This window comes from Leptonychotes weddellii, chromosome 1, assembly GCF_054177405.1.
Source record: "Leptonychotes weddellii isolate Sample4059 chromosome 1, ASM5417740v2, whole genome shotgun sequence".
Taxonomy (NCBI): domain Eukaryota; kingdom Metazoa; phylum Chordata; class Mammalia; order Carnivora; family Phocidae; genus Leptonychotes; species Leptonychotes weddellii.
The window spans coordinates 96659469-96679961 of record NC_138369.1 but is presented as its reverse complement, the minus strand read 5'-3'; the positions used below and the strand labels follow the sequence as shown (position 1 = coordinate 96679961).

Sequence of the window (20493 nt, the reverse complement as noted above, 5' to 3'; positions counted from 1 at the left end):
TAGATTGCATATCAACTCCTACCACAAAAGCAGCAGCTCAAACTGATAGGACTGTTTGAATATTGGCCACAGCACATACCATCTATGGGGATAATATTAAGTCACATTTATGAAATAAAGAGGAAGAGCAGGGAATTTAGATAGAGACTCAAGACGCAGCCTTTATTTGAAAAATGCTGTCAGAATGTTTAAACATGGGCACCAGCTAATGAGGACTCTAAATATAAACTAGAGTGCCTATACTCACAAGAGTTTGCAGCAGCATCACTGTGGCCTGAAACACCACAGAACCCCAAGTTTTACCTGACTGGGCTTTACACTATGGAGTTCCTATTGTCTGAGAACATACACCAACCAATTGAAAGGCTCATCTAAACATTCTATGAGGCCCTAGAAAATACACCTCTCCAAATCAGCTCCTGCCAGGCCATACCTGGCAGGTAGCCCTGGCTGGAACCAGGGCCTCTCCAAAGGGATTTCTGCTCTGAGGCAGAAGAGATAACCCCACACACCAGCACACTTGCAGTTCCAACAGCTGGGCCTCCTTGTTGGCTGTGCAGGGATGAAGCCCTGCCACTGCTCTACTTGCAGCTCTTGTAGAGGCTAATTACAGACAGGCTGAGCACCAGGCCCACCGACAGATTCCACAGTGGCTGCAGTTAAGCCTCTCATCAGCACAGGGAGCAATCCCTGCCCACAGCACCGGGAGTAAGTACATTGGGTCAGTACAGCTAGCTGGGCTGAAGACAAGCCCCACCCACTAGCATGTCCACAGCAATCACAGCACAGCCACACAGAAGGGTGCAGGCAGTCCGCACAGGGAATGCCCCTGGGGCACCTGATTCTGGTGACCAGGGGAACTGCACTACAGGGTACTACAGAACCTCTTCTACACAAGGTCATCACTGTCAAGACCAGGAGACATAGCTGCTCTACCTAATACATAAAAACAAACAAAGAGAGAAAATGAGGAAACAAAGACCAAATGAAAGAACCAAACAATACTACAGAAAAAGAGCAAAACAAAATGGAGATAAGCAATATGCCTGACAAAGAGATTAAAGTCATGGTCATAAAGATACTCACTGGAGTTGAGAAAAGAGTGGAAGAACTCTGAGAACTTCAACAAAGAGATAAAAAATATTTTAAAAGGACCAGTTAGAGCTAAAGAATAAATGAAATAAAATTTAAACTAGAGGAAATCAACCACAGATTAGAAGATGCAGAAGAATGGATTTTTCAGCAGAAACTTTGTAGGCCAGGAAGAAGTGGCATGATATATTCAAAGTGCTGAAAGGAAAACAACAACAACAAAAAAAAAAACTACAACTAAGAATACTCTATCCAGCAAGGTTATGATTCGGAATTGAAGGAGAGATGAGGCGTTTCTCAAACAAAAGTTTGAGAAAGGCGTTCACCACCAAACAAGACTTATAAGAAATGTTAAAAGGAATTACTGAAGAATGAGAATGAGAATTATGAAAGAAAAAAAAATCTCTAGTAAAAAAAAAAAAACATATAGTAAAGGTGGTTGATTAATCAGTTATAAAGCCAATGTGGAGGTTAAAACACAAAAGTAGTAAAATCAATTACATGTAGTAAAATTAGACAAGGGATACATAAAATAAAAGGATGTAAAATATGACCTCATTTACATGAAATGTTGAGGGGGTAGTAAAAATTTAGTGCTTTTAGTTCGTGTTTGAACTTAAGCAACATCAACTTAATATAGACTGCTATATACATGCAATGTTATTTATGGTAACCACAAATCAAAAGCCTATAATAGATACACAAAAAAATAAAAAGGAATCAAAGCATAACACTAAAGCCATCAAACCACAAAAAGGAGAGCAAAAAAAGAATGAAAAGAACTACAGAAACAATTCAGAAAATAATCACCAAAATAGTAATAAGTACATACCTATCCATAATTACATTAAAAGTAAATGAACTAAATGTTCCAATCAAAAGAAATAGGGTAACTGGATAAAAAAACAAGACCCATTTATATGCTGTCTCCAAGGGACTCACTTCAAACCTGAAAACACGTATAGTCTGAAAGTAAAGGCATGGAAAACAATATTTCATGCAAATGGAAGGGAAAAAATCTAGGGTAAAAATACTAGATTGGACAAAATACTTTATTGGACAAAATAGACATTAAAACAAAGACTGTAGCAAAAGAGAAAGAAGGGCATTGCATAATGATAAAATGATCAATAAAACAAGGGAACATAAAAATTATAAATATATATGTATGCAACACAGAAGCACCTAAAAACTTAAAGCCATATTAAGAGGCATAAAGGGAGAATCTGACAGTAATATAATAACATTAGGGGACTTCAACACTCAACAAAGGACAGATCATCCAGACAGAAAATCCAACAGAAAATTAAGCCAACAGTGGCTTGGAAAAACACATTATACTAGAAAGACCTAATAGGTATATTCAGAACATTCCATCCCAAAATAACAAATCACACATTTTTTTCAAGTGCACATGGTACATTCCCCTGCATAGATGACATATTAGGCCACAAAACAAGCCTCAAAAAATTTAAGAAGACTGAAATCCTATCGAACATCTTTTTTGGTCACAGCAATATGACTAGAACCAATTACAAGAAAACAACTGCATAAAATACAAGCACATGTAGGTTAAACATGATACTAAAAAAAAAAGAAATGGGTCAGTGAAGAAATCAAAAGAAGAAATTAAAAATTACATGGAGACTAATGGAAATGGAAACAAAATGATACAAATATTTTCAAGACAGCTAAAGTAATTCTAAGAGGAAAGGTAATAGCAACATAAGCCTACCTCAAGAAAAAAAAATCTCAAACAATTGAACCATACACCTAATGGAACTAGAAAAAGAAAAACAAAAAGTCCCAAAGTTAGTGGAAAAAAGAAAATAATAAAGATTGGAGCAGAAACAAAAAGATACTAAAAAAAAAAAAAAGTCTGATTAAAAAGGGGAGCTATTTGAAAAGATAAAATTGATAAATCTTTAGCAAGAATCACCAAGGAAGGAAGGAAGGAATAACATCAGACAACACAGAGACAAAAAGGATTGTAAGAAAATATGAAAAATTAAATCCCAACAATATTGACAACTTAGAAGAAATAAACACCTATAAACACACAATCTTCTAAAACTGAATTAGAAAGAAATAGAAAATTTAACAAATTACAAAAAAGGAAATACAATCAGTAGAGAAAAAACCAAAAAAACAAAAAACCTCCCAGAAGCCAAAAGTCCAGGACAGATGACTTCACAGGTGAATTTTCCCAACATCTGAAGAAGAGTTAATACATGCTTTCATCAAGCTAGTAAAATATATATATATTAAAAAAGAAACAAAAACAGAAGAGGAAGCAAAGTTTTAAATTCATTCTGCAAGGTGAGCATTGCCCTAATACCTAAACAAGACAAACACACTGTAGAAAAACAGAACTTCAGGCCAATACCCCTAATGACCACAGATGCAAATATATTACCAAACAAATATTATTACCAAACTGAATTCAAAATTATATTAAAGAAATGATTCACCATGATCAAATGATATATATTACCAGGACACAAAAAGATTCAATATTCCAAATCAAATAATCTAAAACAACACATTAACACAAAAGCAAGGATAAAAACTATATGATCATCTCCCAAGATGCACAAAAATATTTGACAAAATTCAACATTTGCTCAAGATAAAAAATTCTCAAAAAAATGGGTATAGAGAAACATAACATAAAAAAGGTCATATAAGAAAAACACACAACTAAACATAATACTAAATGAAGAAAAGCTGAAAGCTTCTTCTTTATAATCAGAAATAAGACAAGTATATCCACATTCACCACTTTAATTCAGTCGAGTACTGGAACTCTTACCCACAGCAATCATACAATAAATTAAAAAAAAAAAATCCAGACTTGTAAGAAAGAAGTTGTCATATTTGCAGGAGACACAATTTATTTATATATATATATATATATATCACCAAAGATTCCACCAAAAAAACCATGAGAATGAACAAATGCATAAGTTAAAGGATACAAAATTAATATACATAAATTGGTTGTTTCAAAATACACTGAGAACAAAGTAGGGGAAACAGAAATTGCATACACACAAAAATTACAATTGCACCAAAAAGACAAAGACCTAGAAACGAACTTAACCACAAAGGTTTCTACTCTGAAACTATAAAACACGGATGAAAGAAATTCAAGAGAAACACAACCAATGGAGATATATATATATATATATATATATATATAACATGCCCATAGTTGACAAGTACGAATAATTTTAAAATTCCGCACTACAAAAAGCAAACTACAGATTCAATGCAACTCTATCAAAATACAATAGTGTTTTTCAAAGAGCTGGAATAAATGAATTACAAATGTGTATGGAAATTGCAAAACACTCTGAAGAGCCAAAGCAATCTTAAGCAAAACAAAGCTGGAGGTAACACAATCACTGATTTCAAAATGTATGACAAATGTATAGCCATCAAAAGAGTGTGGTACAGGAACACAGACACATAGAACAAAGGAACAGGAGAGGAAGCACAGAAGTAAACCCACAACTGTATGATCAAGTAACCTGCAACAAAGGAGGCATGAATAGTCAATGGGAAAAAGACAGTCTCTTCAATAAATTGTGCAAGGAAGACTAGACAGCCAAATGCAAAAGAATCAAATGGAACCATTTTTTATATCATTAACAAATATAAGCACAAAATGGACCTGGAGTCATTAAACTCCTAAAAGAAAACATACATAGTAATCCGTGGCCATTGGCCTTAGCAACATTTTTCTACGTATGCCTCTTTAGGCAGAAGAAACAAAAGAAAAAAAAAACAAAACGGGAATATGCTTAAAAAAAAAATCTTTTACACAGCAAATGATATCATCAACAATACAAAAGGCAACCTACTGAATGGCAAAACATATTTGCAAATGATATATCAGAGAAGCTTAATATTCAAAATCTGTAAAGAAATTATACAACTCAACACAAAAAACCAAACACTCCAATTAAAAAATGGGCAGAAGACCTAAACAGGCTTTATTCCAAAGAACTCATCCAACTGGCCAACAGAAACATGCAAAGATGCTCAACATCACTAATCATCAAGGAAATGCAAAATGAAACTAAAATCAGGTATAATCACACACCAGTCACACTAGCTGGGATCAAAAAGCAATAACAAGTGCCGGCCAGGATGTGTAAAAAGGGAAGCCTCATGCACATTTAATGGGAGTGTACATTATGAAACTCCGTGAAAAATGTATGGTGGTTCCCCAAAAGCATTAAAAAGAGAAATACCATGTTTTAGCAACTCCACTCCTAAGTATTTACACAAAGAAAACAAAAACACACATTCAAAAAGATATAGGAATGTCTATGTTTATTGCCATTGTTTACAATAGCTAACATATGGAGGTGACATAAGTGTCCATCCATAGATAAATGGATGAGAAAGATGTTTTATGTATGTGTGTATATATATATGTATGTATATACACACACACACACACACACACAGGAATATAACTCAGCCATAGACGAGAATGAGAATGCCCCATTTGTGACCCATGGATGGGTATGATGCTAAGTGAAATAAATCAGACAAAGACTAATACCATGTGGTTTTACTTATATGTGGAATCTCAACATCAAAACAAATGGACAAGAAAGCAAACAAACAGAAGGAAACCCATAAACACAAAGAACAAACTGGTGGTGGACTGGGATGAGGAGAGTGAGAAGGAAACAATGGGTGAAGAAACCGTGAGGTAAAAACTTCCATTAGGATATAAAAAGTCATGACAACTAAAGTATAGCAGAGGCAATGTAGTCAATGGTACTGAAATAGCATTCTGTGATGACAGATGAGATGCACTTGTGAGCACTGTGTAATGTCAAGAGCTGTTACATCACTATTTTGCTCACTTGAAGCTAATTTAACATTAATGTTAACCAAATGTTAATAAAAACACTGGGTGTTATACACAACTAAGGAATCACTGAACATTATATCAAAAACTAATGATGTAAAAAATAAATTAAAAAATAAAAATACTGTAAAAACAAACAAATAAACAAAAACCCATTAAATTAAAAATGATTAATACCTGGGCACCTGGGTAGCTGAGTCCGTTAAGCATCTGCCTTCGGCTCAGGTTATGAGCCTGGGGTCCTGGGATTGAGCCCCGTGTCGGGCTCTCTGCTCAGTGGGGAGCCTGCTTCTCCCTCTCCCTTTGCTTTCTGGTGTGCTCTCTCTCTCTCTCTGTCAAATAAATAAATAAAATCTTTAAAAAAAAAAAAAAAGATTAATACCTAACTTTTAAATCAGTATATAACATAGAAGCCAAAGGACAACTTCCAGATTCACCCTAGAGATCAAAATCACCTTGACCAAAATTAGACCAAAATTTTGTCTATACAGACAAAAAAAACACACAAAGTTTTCTATTTCTATACTACAGAAACAGAAAACTTCAGACGAATATCCCTGATGAACATAGATGGAAAAATCCTCACCAAAACAAACTCAACAATACATTGAAAGAACCATTAAAAAAACAGGAGGATTTATTAAAGGGATGCAAAGAGAGTACAATATTGCAAATCATTCAGTGTGATACAAAACAAAACAGGAAGGATAAAATGTACAGGATCACTACAACTGATGCAAAAAAAACCCCCTATTTTTTTAAAGATTTTATTTATTTACTTATTTAATTGACAGAGAGAGAGACAGTGAGAGAGGGAACACAAGCAGGGGGAGTGGGAGAGGGAGAAGCAGGCTCTCCACTGAGCAGGGAGCCTGATGTGGGGCTCGATCCCAGGACCCTGGGATCATGACCTGAGCCAAAGGCAGTCGCCTAACCAACTGAGCCACCCAGGCACCCCGCAAAAAAAAAATTTAACAAAATTCAACACTTGTTCATGATAAAAACTCTAAACTAAATTTAGAAGAAACATACCTCACCATACTGAAGGAAACATATGCAAAACCACACATGATATTGCCCTCAGTAGAAAATAACTGAAATAATCAGAAATAGACAAAGATGTTCGCACTCATTAATTTTTTTCTCAACAGATTGCTGGAAGTTCTGGCAATGGCAATCAGACAAGAAAAAGACAAGACATAGAAAGTAAAAATGAGAAAAGTCATATTTAAAAAGACATGATATTATATACAGAAAATCTAAAGACTTCACCAAAGAACTCTTTAAACTGATAAATGAATTCAATAAAGATATAGAGCACAAAATTAATACACATAAATTCATTGCATTTCTACACAAGAATAAGGAGGTAGCAAAAAGAGAAAGAAAACAATCCCATTTACATTAACCTAAAAAACCAAAAACACAAAAAAGGCAGAAATGTAACCAAGAAAGTGAAAGAACTCTACTCTGAAAACCATAAAACACAGATGAAAGAAATTGAAGATAGCACAAATCAATGGAGAGAGATAGAACACCCATGGTGGAAGAATCAATAGTGTTAAAATGTCTTCTCTACCCAAAGCGATCGAAAGATTTAACGTGATCCCTATTAAAAGAATAATCATGTTTTCCACAGAACTAGATAAATAATCCTAAAATGAGTATGAACTTACCAAAGACCCCAAAGAGCCAAAGCATTCTTGAGGAAGAACAGAGTGGGCATTATCACAGTCCCTCATTTCCTGATATACTAAAAATCTGTACATAACCAGAAGAGTATGGTCCTGGCACAAACAAGTGGACACATGGATACCTGGAACCACCTAAAGAGCCCAGAAATAAACCCACCATTATATTGTTCATTAGTCTAGGGCATAATTGACAAGAATAGACAAGGGGGAAAAGACAGCATGTTCATTATGTGGTGCTGGGGCAACTGGACAGCTTCACACAAAAGGACAGTGGACAATGTTCTTACACCATGTGCAAGAACAAACCCAAAATGCAAAGGAGACCCGAAGGTGACCCTGGAAACCATCAAACTTGCTCAAGTAGAAGTAGGCAGTAATCTCTTGCACACAGCCAGAGCAATAGTTTTCTAGATAGGTCTCCCCAGGCAAGAGAAACCAAAGCAAACATAAACTAATGCGAGCACACTGGCATGACAAGCTTTTGCCCAACAAAGGGAAACATCAATGAAACGAAAGACACCCTGTTGAATGGCAGAAGTGCTTTGCAACTGATACATGCCATAGGGGGTTAATATCCAAACTGTATAACATGCTAGTACAACTCAACACCAAAAAAACCCAAATACTTTGTGAATAATTAGGCATAGTATTTTTTTTTCCCGCCCCGCAAGAGAGAGATTCAGCTAGCCAACAGACCTAGGAAGAAATCCTCAACATCAGATATCATCAAGAAGACCCACTAGGAAACCCCATGAAATACCATCTCACACCAAGCACACAGTATAGGATCAAACATACAACAAATAGAAAGTGTTTGCAAGGATATCCACAAGGGAACCCTTGTTCTCTCCTGGCAGGTATGTAAATTGGTGCAACTGCAGTGGAAAAGACTATGGCAATTCTGCACAAAGTGAAAAAGTACATACCCCAGGATCCAGTGATTCCACTCCTGGGTATTTAGTCAGAGGAATGGAAAACCACTACTTCAAGAAGATATACGCACTCTTAAGTTTATCACCTCATTTTCTTTTGTAATACCCAAGATATGGAAGCAATTTCTGTATCCATCAATAGAGGAATAGATAGGAAGCTGTGGTATATATTTACATGGAATATTACTCTGCCCCAAGAGAGAATAAGACCTTGCCATTAATGACGACATGATTGGTCAAGAGGCTATTCTAAGTGAAGCAAATCTCACAGTGGAAGACTAATACCATGAGATTTCACTTACACGTGGCTCTACATAAGTAAGAAAAAAATTTACAGAGCCCTTGAAAGTAGGAGCAAAGCAAGCCTTGCTGCCAGTCTTGGGTGCTTTTGTTAAATTTATTTCTTGCCTTTCGGCATTTACATGAATAACCTATATACTTTGAACTTAGAGATTAGGTCAGTGTGCTCTCTGTACAGCTTGTTGGGAAAGGGAAATTAAAATAGGCAAATGGAGCCAGATTTTGAGAAGGGAAATTTACATTGGATGTAAACATTAGTTTTTGTCTTCAGTCTAATTTTTGTTTTTGTTTTTTTTTTTCCGTATCTTCAACAGGGTCCCAAAAGCTAGCCATAAGACAACTGAAAACTTCCTATAAAGAATTTTTTTTCTTTCAAATATAGCCAATGTAAAGGATCCATCATCTGGCAATGATGAATAGGATCTTATTAATCTCAATAGTAACTCAAACCAATAAGCACTTTTATGGGAAGACATAGAGGCAACTTTCCAGGCTTAGACCATGGACCCAAGAGGCATCCTTGGAAAGCATAGACGATGCATCCCCCATGACCCAAAATTTTACTTCCAAAAAGTCTAAGACAGCAAAGGCCTCCATTGCACAGGCAGTAAAGATGCTGTAGAGAAAACAGTACCTTTGGTCTCCTACAAAAATGTGAGACATCTGTAGTCATAGACCCACTAATGTGTGACATGGGGCAGACCCTACTGTAATGAGATTTTTCCAGCACTAATGGAGGTTATGATGACAAAGGTCCCCTATGGGCTGGGACCTCTTAGAACACACTCCCTTGTGAGCTGGCACAGGCGGACAATCAGAGTACTGCTTGTAAGTGTGAGTCTCAGAACCCCACTCGACTTGACAGGCCACCAAGGTGCACCCTGGTAAGTGAACCCTTGGAGTATGGAGACCAGAGAGAATATTCTCACTGGTCACAAACCAAAGCTCTTAGGACATGAAACAAGACAAAAAGATAAACCTCCTCTAGCTTTTACATAGAGGACCCACAGCAAAGTTTGTCTAAACAGATGCAGGTATGATGAGGACTGTGAACTCACCAGTCTGTGAGGCCATCTCAAACAACAGGCTGATTGGACCCATGCCTGTGTTCTTTTCTACAGTAATTCTTTTTTTATGACAAATGACACAAAAGACAAGGATAAAGGAAAACTGTGGCCATCTCTGGATGGAAATGGACCTCTCAAGCCACGGGAGCTCTACCAACATCACCAGAGTCCTTAAAGCCAAGGAACTAGTTCCACAAATATTTTCTCCTACTAACCTAAATTGAGCCCGTGCAGGCAGAGATCCAGTAGGTGATGTGGTGGTGAGGCTTCTTCCCTTCTGTCAGCTTTCGTCGGATGTCCCACCATCTCTCAGCTGCAGCAGTCCAGCCAGTTAGCGTTTATCCTGCCGACTCTCAACAGCTGTTGAGGAGGAAAAATTACGCTCTGCCCTTCCAGATTCTCCCAGGTGATTTAAGAAGTAAATTGACAAGACACATGGGGCGCCTGGGTGGCTCAGTTGCCTAAGCGTCTACCTTTGGCTCAGGTCATGATCCTGGGGTCCTGGGATCGAGCCCCGCATCAGGCTCCCTGCTCAGTAGAGAGTCTGCTTCTCCCTCTCCGTATGCTGCTCCCCCTGCTTGTACTCTGTCAAATAGTATAAAAAAAAAAAAAAATTAAATCAGCAAGACACAGATTAACAGGAGATAAACAAAGTTTAATTCCGTGCACAGAGAGGCCTGATATTAAAATTGAGATCAGGGAAACAACGAGGGTGGGCAGCTTTGAGGCATTTTTAGACATAGAAACAATACATCTGTGATGAATTGACAGTACAAAGAAAACTTAATTTGCAAGCTTCGATTTTAAAGCAATTCTAACAGAATTTGAGCTGGGGTAGTAAAATTAGTAAAAGTAACAAGGTGTTTACACAGCCTTCTTAGCTCTGAATTCCTTATCTGGCAATTAAAATTTATCTTTACATCCTGGTACAGGGAGGGTACCTTTCACATGAGAGCTTTATTTCCTACTTTCTAGAGACGAAGGGGTCAGAGTGGTATTGTTGCACTGGCTATTTAAGTGACTTTAGTCCAAAATAATATGCTGAAATGGCACATTTGGGGGCACCTGCCTTTTGCCCCTACATGCATATTTGTGTTAGGTTAGGGCTTGGAATTAAACAGATGACTTGGACCTACAATGGTCCACACCAGTGACCTAGCCTCTCCCAACACTCGCCCCATTCCAGGTCCCTGGCTACTCTGACCTGCCTGTCCCACTCATCCCCCACCGAGTCCCCACCTTGTCAGCAGGCCTTGGGCGGCAGATGGCAGTCCAGGCTCCTGTGTTCCAGAGGACCCCAACCAGCTGAAAGGGTGGGAGGAGCCCGCTCTGGGAAAATTTGTCTGAGGCCACAGATTTAAACTGGCAACAGTCAGTTCCCATTTGGATTAGCTGCCTGATGCAATGGGAGGGTTCCTAGACCATCCTGCCTCACCTCCCCTGACAAGGCAGTCCGCAATACCCCAGCTCTGCCCTCAGGGGGAATATGCACATTTGTGCATATTAGTGCTTGGAATTAGGCAGATGCCTTGGATACCCAACAATGTACTCCCATGATCCAGTCTCCTCAGACACTTACCCTGTTCCAGGTTCCTACCTACCCTGACCAGAACAGCTTGAGAACGTGCAGTACAGTCCTCTCCAGGCCAGCAGAGCTAGGGTGAGTCTGAACCACCAGCATCACCATCGGGGCAGAGGATGCCCACCTCCCCAAAATCTTTCTGAGATGGCAGCTTTAAACTGGTGACAGTCCATCCCCATTTGGACTGGCTACTTGATGGGGGTCCTGAGCTTACCAGTCATCAAGGCTTCCAGGTGTCTCATATTGGAGGAGACCCTGACCAGTGGGTCCAGCCCCACCTTGGCAAGGAAGTCCACCTTCCTTCAGCTGGTCATAGGTTGCTGTAGTCCAGGCCCCTAGAGCTCTGGAAAAACCCCAGGCACCCACATGGCTCATGTGAAGGCAGTCCACATCAGGAAAATCTTTCTGAGGTGGATTTAAACTGGTGACAGTCAGTCCCCATTTTGTCTACCCACCTGATGGGGTCCTAGGGTTCCCCAGAATCAAGGCTCCCAGGTATCTCTTCTTGGAGAGTACCCCAACCATCCTGTGCTGACCCACTCTGGCAAGGCAGTCCAGATTCCTCCAGCCCTGCCTTCAGAGGAAATATGCACATCTGTGAAAATTAGCACTTAGAATTAGATGCAAGTACCCCAGTAGGCTGCTCCTGTGACCCAGCCTCTCCCTACAGCTGCCCTGTTTCAGGTCTCTGGCTCTCCTGACCTGGGCCACCCACATATGCACGGTCTGCACTGTCAGCTGGCCTTTGGGTTCAGGCTGTTCTCCAAAACCTGCATAGCCTCCAGGGTGGCAAGTGCCCCCTCCTTGTAAATCTTCCCAAGGCTGCAGCTTTAATCTGGTGACAGTCTCACTGGCCTGAATGCCTGATCGGTCCCTGGCTTATCCATCCCTTTAAGGTTCCCAGGCATCTGTTAGTAGATGTAGTAGATGCCCATCCCTCTCTACCCAGGGCTGGCAAGGCAGCTCAGGGCCCTCCAGTTCTGTCTTCAGGGGGAATATGCACCTTTGTGTAGTTTAAGGCCTGGAATTGGGCAGATGCCAGGTACTCCAAATAGCCCGCTCCTGTGAACTGGCCTTGCCCTACATTGTCAGCCTGCCGAGGTGGTGCATGCTCAAATCATCACACCCCACGGGCTGCAGGGGGTACCCAGGCCATGGAGTTCTGCAGAACCCCAAGCCCCAGAATGAACGGCCTCTGGGTGTAGAAAGCCCACAATCTGATCATACTTCTATAGCTCCATTTTAAACTGGGGACGGTCAGTCCCCATTAGGATGGCTCCCTGATGTCAGCTTCCCCAGTAATCAAGGCTCCCCAGTGTCTCTTACTGGAGGGTACCCAGACCATCCCACGCAGGCCCACTCTGGCAAGGCAGTCCAGATTTCTCCAGCTCTGCCCTAAGGGAAAATACGTGCATTTGTGTAAGCTAAGCTTAGAATGAGGTAGATGCCTTGGAATCCCAACAGATCACTCCTGTGTCTCTCCAGAAACTTGCCTGTTCCGGGTTCCTGGCTCCCCAAATCTGTGCTGTCTGCACATGGGCAATACACACCCTGTCAGCCTGCTGAGGGCATCCTGGGTCCTCCCGGCTGGTAGAGTTTGGGTCGGTCCCCAAACCTCTAGTCTCCAAGGTGGAGGGAACCCACTTCCCAGAAATCTTTGTGAGACAGCAGCTTTAAACTGTCAACAGTCAGGACCCTTTTGGAGTAGCTGCTTGAGGGGGTCCTAGGCTTACCAGTAATCAAGGCTTACAGGCGTCTCTTACTGGAGGATACCACGGCAGCACCCCAGGCGCCATGTTGGAAAGGCAGTCCCGGACTCCTCCAGCTGTACCTTCAGGTGGAACATACATGCACATTTGCATAGGTTAGGCTTGGAATCAAGCTGATCCTTGCATCCGCAACAGGGGGGAGTCAATCTTGTGACCTGGCCTCTCCAGACACTTGCCTTATTGTTGGTCCCTGGCTACCCTGACCTGCAAAGCTTACACATGCGTAGTAGGCACCTCATCAGCCTCCCTACCCAGGGCAGCCCTCCAGGCCCGTGGAGCTGGCTGGTCTGAACCACCTGCATAGCCTCCTGGGCAAAGAAATCCTGCCCCTGAAATTCTTTCTGAGGCAGAGGCTTTAACAGTCCTCATTTGCAGCAGCTGTCAGTGGGGTCCCTGGGCACTCCAGCGATCAAGGCTCTCAGGTGCCTCTTATTAGAAGAGCTCCTGTCCGGTCAGCCTGACCCCATCCTGGCAAGGCAGTCCACTTTCCCCCAGCTCTGCCTTCAGGGGGAATATACTCATTTGTTTAAAGGAAGACTTGGAATTAGGCAGACTCCAGGTACCCCAAATAGCCTACTCCTGTTACCCAGCTTCTCCTGACAGTTGCCCTGTTCCATGTCCCTGGCTACCCGAACCTGCATGGCCTACACATGTATAGTCTGTACCTCATCAGCTGGCCTTTGGCTGAAGGGGGTACTCCAGGCCCCTGGTGCTCCAGGAGGACCCCAACCATCTGCATTGCTTTAGGGCGGAGGGAGAGCACACTAGGAAACTCTTTCTGAGGCAGTAGATTTAAACTGGTAACAATCAGTTTCCCTGTAGACCGGCTGCCTGATGGGGTCCTGGGGTTCCCAGCAATCAAGGCTCCCAGGTATCTCTTCTTGGAGGGTACCCCAACCATCCTGTGCTGACCCACCCTGGCAAGGCAGTCCAGATTCCTCCAGCCCTGCCTTCAGAGGAAATATGCACATTTGTGGGGTTTGGCTGACCAAGGTATCCTCCAAAAGGAGACACCTGGGAGCCTGATTGCAGCAGAAGCCTAGGACCCCACTTGGCAAGCAGTCCACAGGGAGACTGATAGTCTCCCACTTCAGCAGACCCCTTAGAGCAACTTTGGGGGTGGAGGGTGGGCTCCCTCCACGTTTTGCAATGCAGGTGGTTAGGGGTGGGCTCTAGCTCCACAGGCCTGGAGGGCCCTTCTGCGCAAGGGCAGCTGACAGTGTGCGTGTTGTGCGTGTACCAGACTCACAGATCCTGGTGGCCAGGGTCCTGGAAAAGGGTGAGTGTTGGGAGAGGCTAGGTCACAGGAGTGGGTTCTTGGAGGTACAAAACATTAGCCTAATTGCAAGGCCTGCCCACCATTGTGTAACATTCTCCCTGTCCAAGGTAGAGCTGGAAGGTTTTCAACTTCCTTGCCAGGAAGGGGCCAGGCAGGCAGGACAGGGTATCCTCCATTAGAAAACATCTGGGAGTACTAGTCTATAGTGGGATAGGGAAGCAAGTCCATATAAACACTGTTAGTCATTTTCAGTTGCCAATCCAGTGTGATTTTCAGGAGGTGGTCTTCTACCATGCCAGAGGGTATGCGAGTGGTTGGGGCCAGAGTTCCATGGGCTTCAGTGCCAGGTCTACCCAAGGCCTGCTTATGAGTGCAAAAAAGTGGGTGCAAAAAAAGTGAGCATGCACAGGGGGCATAGGCCAGGGTAGCCAAGGACTTAAACAGGGAAAGCATCTGGAGAGGCCAGGTACCTGGAGCAGGCTTTGGGGGTTACAAGGCGTCTGCCTAATCCAAATCATAATCTACACAAATGTGCATATTCCCACTGATGGCAGAGCCCGAATAATCTGGGTTGTTTTAGCAGGGATGGAATGTGTGGTCTGGCCAGGGTCTCCTCCAAGAAGAGACACCTGGAAGCTTTGATTGCTGCAGAAACCTGGGACTCCAGCAGACAGTAAATCCACATGGGGTCCCAGCCACCCACTTCAGTGGCTGTGTCAGAGTGGTTTTCGGGGGGAGATCTCCCTCCATTCTCTTGGATGTGCCAGTGGTTAAGGATGGGCCCTAGCTCCAGGCCCTAGCCTGGAGTGTTCTGGCTGCCCAGGGTTGATGACGGGGTATGTACTGCTCATGTGCATGTCACGTAAGTTGGGGTGGCCAGGAACATGGGACACAGCAGCAGTCTTTTTCTGGTACCCAGCATCTGCCTAACTCCAAGCCTTATTCTACACAATGTGCATATTCCTCCTGAGGGCAGAGCTGGAGGAAAGTGCACTAACCTGCCCAGGCGGGTTGGGCAGCCAGCGTGGCTGGGTACTCTCCAATATAGACACCTGGGAGCGTTGATGATCGGATAAGCCCAGGACCACATCAGGCAGCTAGTCCAAATGGGCACTTTTGTCACTGGTTTAAAGCTTCCAACTCAGAAAGGTTTTGGAGAAGTGGGCACCTTCCACCCTGGAGCCTGTGCAGCTTTTGGAGACCAGCCTGAGCACAACAGGCCTGGAGGATGCCAACAGCCAAAGGCCAGCTGACAGAGTGCAGTCTGCACACATGTGGGCAGTGAAAGTTCGGGTAGCTAGAGGCCTGAAACTGGTCTCTGGAGAGGCCAGGTCACAGGAGTAAGGTTTTGGGGGTACAGGCATCTGCTTAATTCCAAGTGCTAACCTATACAAATACACGTATAGACTTACCTCAGAGATATTGTGGGTTTGGTTCTAGACCACTGCAATAAAGCAAATATTGCAATGAAGTGAGTAAATGAATTTTTTGGTATTTCAGTGCATATAAAAGTTACGTTTACACTATAGTCTATTAAGTGTGTAATAGCATTATGTCTTAAAAAAATGTACATACCTTAATTAAAAAATACTTTATTGGGGCACCTAGGTGGCTCAGTTAAGTGTCTGCCTTCAGCTCAGGCCATGATCCCAGGACTCTGGGATCGAGCCCCACGTCGGGCTCCCTGCTCAGTGGGGAGCCTGCTTCTCCCTCTCCCTCTGCTGCTCCCCCTGCTTGCACTCTCTCTCTTAAATAAATAAAATATTTTTAAAAATACTTTATTGCTAAAAAATGCTAACCATCATCTGAGCTCTCAGCAATTAGTAATTGACAAATATAATAATGACAAATGACATGACAAATATAATAATAATGAAAAAGTTGGAAATATTGCAAGAATTACCAAAATATGACACAGAGAAATTACATGAGCAAACACTGTTGGAAAAATGGCACCAATAGACTTGTTCAAGGCAGGGTTGCCACAAAACTTCCAATTTGTAAAAAGCCTAATATCTGTAAACGTAATAAAGTGAAGCACGCAAAATGAGATATGCCTGTTTTTACTTTGAGAAAATAGCTAAAGGAATTCCTTTACAGTTGAATAGGAGTATGAGAGAGTTGGATATAGAGTAAATGGCAGTCTTAGAATGTGCCCCTTCTTTCAACGCTCCTTCCATGGCACAGGGGTGGGGGGCATCAATGGGCACACTGCCTGAATTTGGGTAGGCTTATGACTCCTTCGACCAATAGACTACAGTGGACACAACAGTGAGGCTGTGTCGTAAAAGGCAATGCAGTACCAGCCTTATACACTAGAACACTTGAGGCTGCAGCCCTGTGCTGCCACATAAAAGTCTAATTACCCAGAGGACACTAGCTGTAAGGAAGGCAACCCACACAAAATAGCCAAGGGTGGTTGCTCCCCTCAGCAGTCCTAGTCTTTGAGCCACACCAGTCCAAGGGACTTCAAGGAAAAGAATCAACCAGTCTGTTCTTGGTCTGAATTTCTGACCCACAAAAACTATGAACATAGTAAAATGGTTGTTTCAAGATGGCAAATTTAGGTCAATTGTTCATGCAGCAAAAGTAACTGCAAAACAATGTGAGAGTCAAGGACATATCAGTATAAATGGATAGATTCATTATCCAAAAACATTCCAATCATCTGCAGAATGGAAGTTCACAATACTTTGGAATAAAGTTTTTCCATATAATCTAAAGAAATTTTTTTACATATGTGTTGTCCCACTTGAGATCTTCAGAGCAATGAAACATGTAAAGCCTAGTCCCTTGTTAATGCTTTCTGTTCAGACTACATGTTAATTGTGAGAGTTCTAAGACAGAAGAATAAAGTTAGTAGACTTTGCTCTTTGAGCCCCCATTTCAAATTATATCCCATGGCATCCTCAAGTTTTCCAATAAGAGAACTGATCAGCATAACTTCTCAGGTGATGATATTATTTCATGTCGATATGTTTTACAGTTCTAGCAGTAAAAATGTCAACACCATTGCTGACATTTTAAAGACTAATATAATCATTTTTATTTGTATTTTAAAGCCACAAAAATAAAATTAACCCCCAATGATCGATGTTTCTGCTTTGTTTTTAAAATAGTGTATATGGTAAGGATAATAATAAAGTCCTATCAATATATAAAAAAGTTTTTTGGAATAAGCAAGCTTTGTGTTTCTACCATCCAGGGATCCAAGTTCCTAACTTTATGATAAGGTGTAAGATATAAAAGTTAAAGAATCACTACTCTGGAAGGTAGAATTTTGGGGGAAAAAAGAATAATATAGAATAAGAGTCTTCTGTGAATTGTAAACTTCAGGATAGACAACATTACACAGACATTATGGAAATAATTTATTCTAATATAAATGTTTGGGTTGAATATCATAGATCATATCATTTTTTCTGTTTTTATTCTTCATTGAAATCAACAATTCTTTTTATTTTCTTTGTTTTCTTTTTCTCCCCAGATTTACTGAGCTATAATTGTACTGAGCTATAATAGTATATTATGTAAGTTTAAGGTGCACAAGATTTGATACACCATATATATTATGAAATATTTACCACAGTAAGGGTAGTCAACACATCCCTCCCTTTATAATGAGATATCACTTCATACCTGATAGAATGGCCATCATCAAAAAGACAAGAGATAACAAGTGTTGGTGAGGTCATGGCAGGGAAGGAATCCTTGTGCACTATTGGTGGGAATGTAAATTGGTACAGCCACTGTGGAAAACAGTATAAAGGTTCCTCAAAAAATTAAAAATAGTATTACCATATGATCCAACAATCCCACTTCTGGATGTATATCCAAAGGAATTAAAATCGGGATCCCATAGAGATATCTGCACTCCCATGTTTGTTGCAGCATTATTCACAATAGCCAAGATATGGAAACAATGTAGGCATCCATCAATGGATGAATAGATAAAGAAAATGTGGAGTATACATATAATGGAATACTATTCAGCCATGAGAAAGAAGGAAATTCTGCCATTTGAGACAACTTGGAAGAACTTTGAGGGCATTATGCTACGTGAAATAAGTCAGACAGAGAAAGACAAATACTGTATGATCTCACATACGTGGAATCTAAAAAAGCCAAACTCAGAAAAACAGTAGAGTGGTGATTACCAGTGGTTGGCAGGAACGGGTGGGGAATGGGGAGGTATTGGTCAAAGGGTACAAAATTCCAGTTATAAGAGCAATAAGTTCTGGGTGATGGTGAATATAGTATAGTATTTGTCTTTCTCCGTTTCACTTAGTTTAATGCACTCAACTTTCCAATTATTTTTAAATTATGGGATACAGAGCAGCGTATTTTCTTTCAATATAGGGAACTAAAACATAAACCAAACTTCAGGACTATCCTCAAATGCTTTAGCAATATACAAAATAGGTTTCCAATCAATTTCTGTAAATTACTATTGACCAAGCAGAATAAGACCAACACCAAAGAAATAAATTGGTAAATAAATACGTCATTCAGTTGCTATAAGCATATTTTAGTGAATTCTATTATTCATTCAAAATTAGATATTATTACTAGACATGTTCACAAAGAGACTAGAGAATTGAGAAAAGCATCTGAAGTTCTGCCTCATTATAGGTCTGTAATGTCAGGCAAGTGACTCTGCTTTAGGTTCCCCAAGTGTAGAACAAGGATAGCAGCATCCACTGGCAGAACTGGAAACAGGTGTCACCACATTGAGAAGCCTATAGGGTAGCCATGTAGTCTGGAAACACTGATATATTATTTCATTATTTATGAAATACATAGATAAACAGAATCCCTGTGACTACTACTTCTGGGGAAGCTACAGCTACAGGTTTATTCTATAAATGACACAAATCATCTAAAGAAATGCATTTCTGAGGCAATGTGGAGGGATTGATTGGAAATGATGTGTTTGTTTCATAGAACCTACAGCTATGTTGTTTTGAATTGAGTAGAGCACCTATTTATATATTTTTTCTCCAGTTTCTGATTCCAAACAGCTCACTACACACTCCTCTCTCTTCTTCACTACACACACACACACACACTCCTACTTTCACTGTACTGCTATGGAAGAAAGCAGAAGGCAGCTTTTACCAGAGGAAATTTTACATCTATCTATACACAAACTTACCCGCCCCCCCAAACCTCCCTTAAAACAAGAAAATAAACTTTAAAAATTCTTCTATTTCCTTTTACAGGTATTTTAAAAAGAGGCATTTAAAGGAGAGGAAAGGAAAGGCTGGCTCAACTACGAAGAAAACAAAGGAAGTTAAACAGAATGCAAAACGGGGTGGGGAGAACAAGAGAACTCAGGAAGGGAACCAGAATCAAGGAAAAGGGGAAAAGACAAGTGAGGGAGGAAGGCAAGAAAAGTAGCAACAGATGCCCAGGTCCAGCAGGGGGTTCTGAAGACAGCCTTAGTCAAACTGGCGAGAGTACTGGCATTGTGAAAGCGGTGGCCTGAATTCCATCCCTCTTGAGCAAGTCACAGAAATCTCTACTATTTCACTATCTGTAAACAAAATCTTCACCCTTTGTAAGTTTAAGGTCTTTTTATTTCTAATACACCTTGATTTTTATCTCGGCTTTAAATAGCTTACAAAACGAGGGTGTCTGAGTGGCTCAGTCGGTTAAGCGTCTGCCTTCGGCTCAGGTCATGATCCCAGAGTCCTGGGCTGGAGCCCCGCATGGGGCTCCCTGCTCTGCGGGGAGCCTGCTTCTCCCTCTCCCGCTACCCCCGCTTGTGTTCCCTCTCTCGCTCTCTCTCTCTGTTGAATAAATAAATAAAATCTTAAAAAAAAAAAAAAAAAAAGCTTACAAGACGATTAAACACTCCTGAAAGCTTTTTAACCGTTTTTTATGC

General features: G+C 41.1%; 1 long non-coding RNA gene across 9 annotated transcripts in view; it reads right to left on the bottom strand.

Moving 5' to 3' along the window:
• Nucleotides 1-20493, bottom strand: part of LOC145723030 (uncharacterized) — a 52522-nt gene that overhangs the window by 21282 nt on the left and 10747 nt on the right. For 5 of the 9 annotated variants that reach the window (XR_014147753.1, XR_014147761.1, XR_014147754.1 and 2 more), the window contains exons 2-5: nt 16019-16050; nt 10450-13389; nt 10188-10336; nt 6169-6313 (exon numbers count right to left, since the gene is read on the bottom strand). This is a non-coding gene — a long non-coding RNA (uncharacterized LOC145723030). Of the gene's footprint in view, nt 1-6168; nt 6316-10187; nt 10337-10449; nt 13390-16018; nt 16051-20493 lie in introns of all 9 variants that reach the window. The other 4 variants (XR_014147755.1, XR_014147746.1, XR_014147751.1 and 1 more) reach the window with 3 other exon arrangements.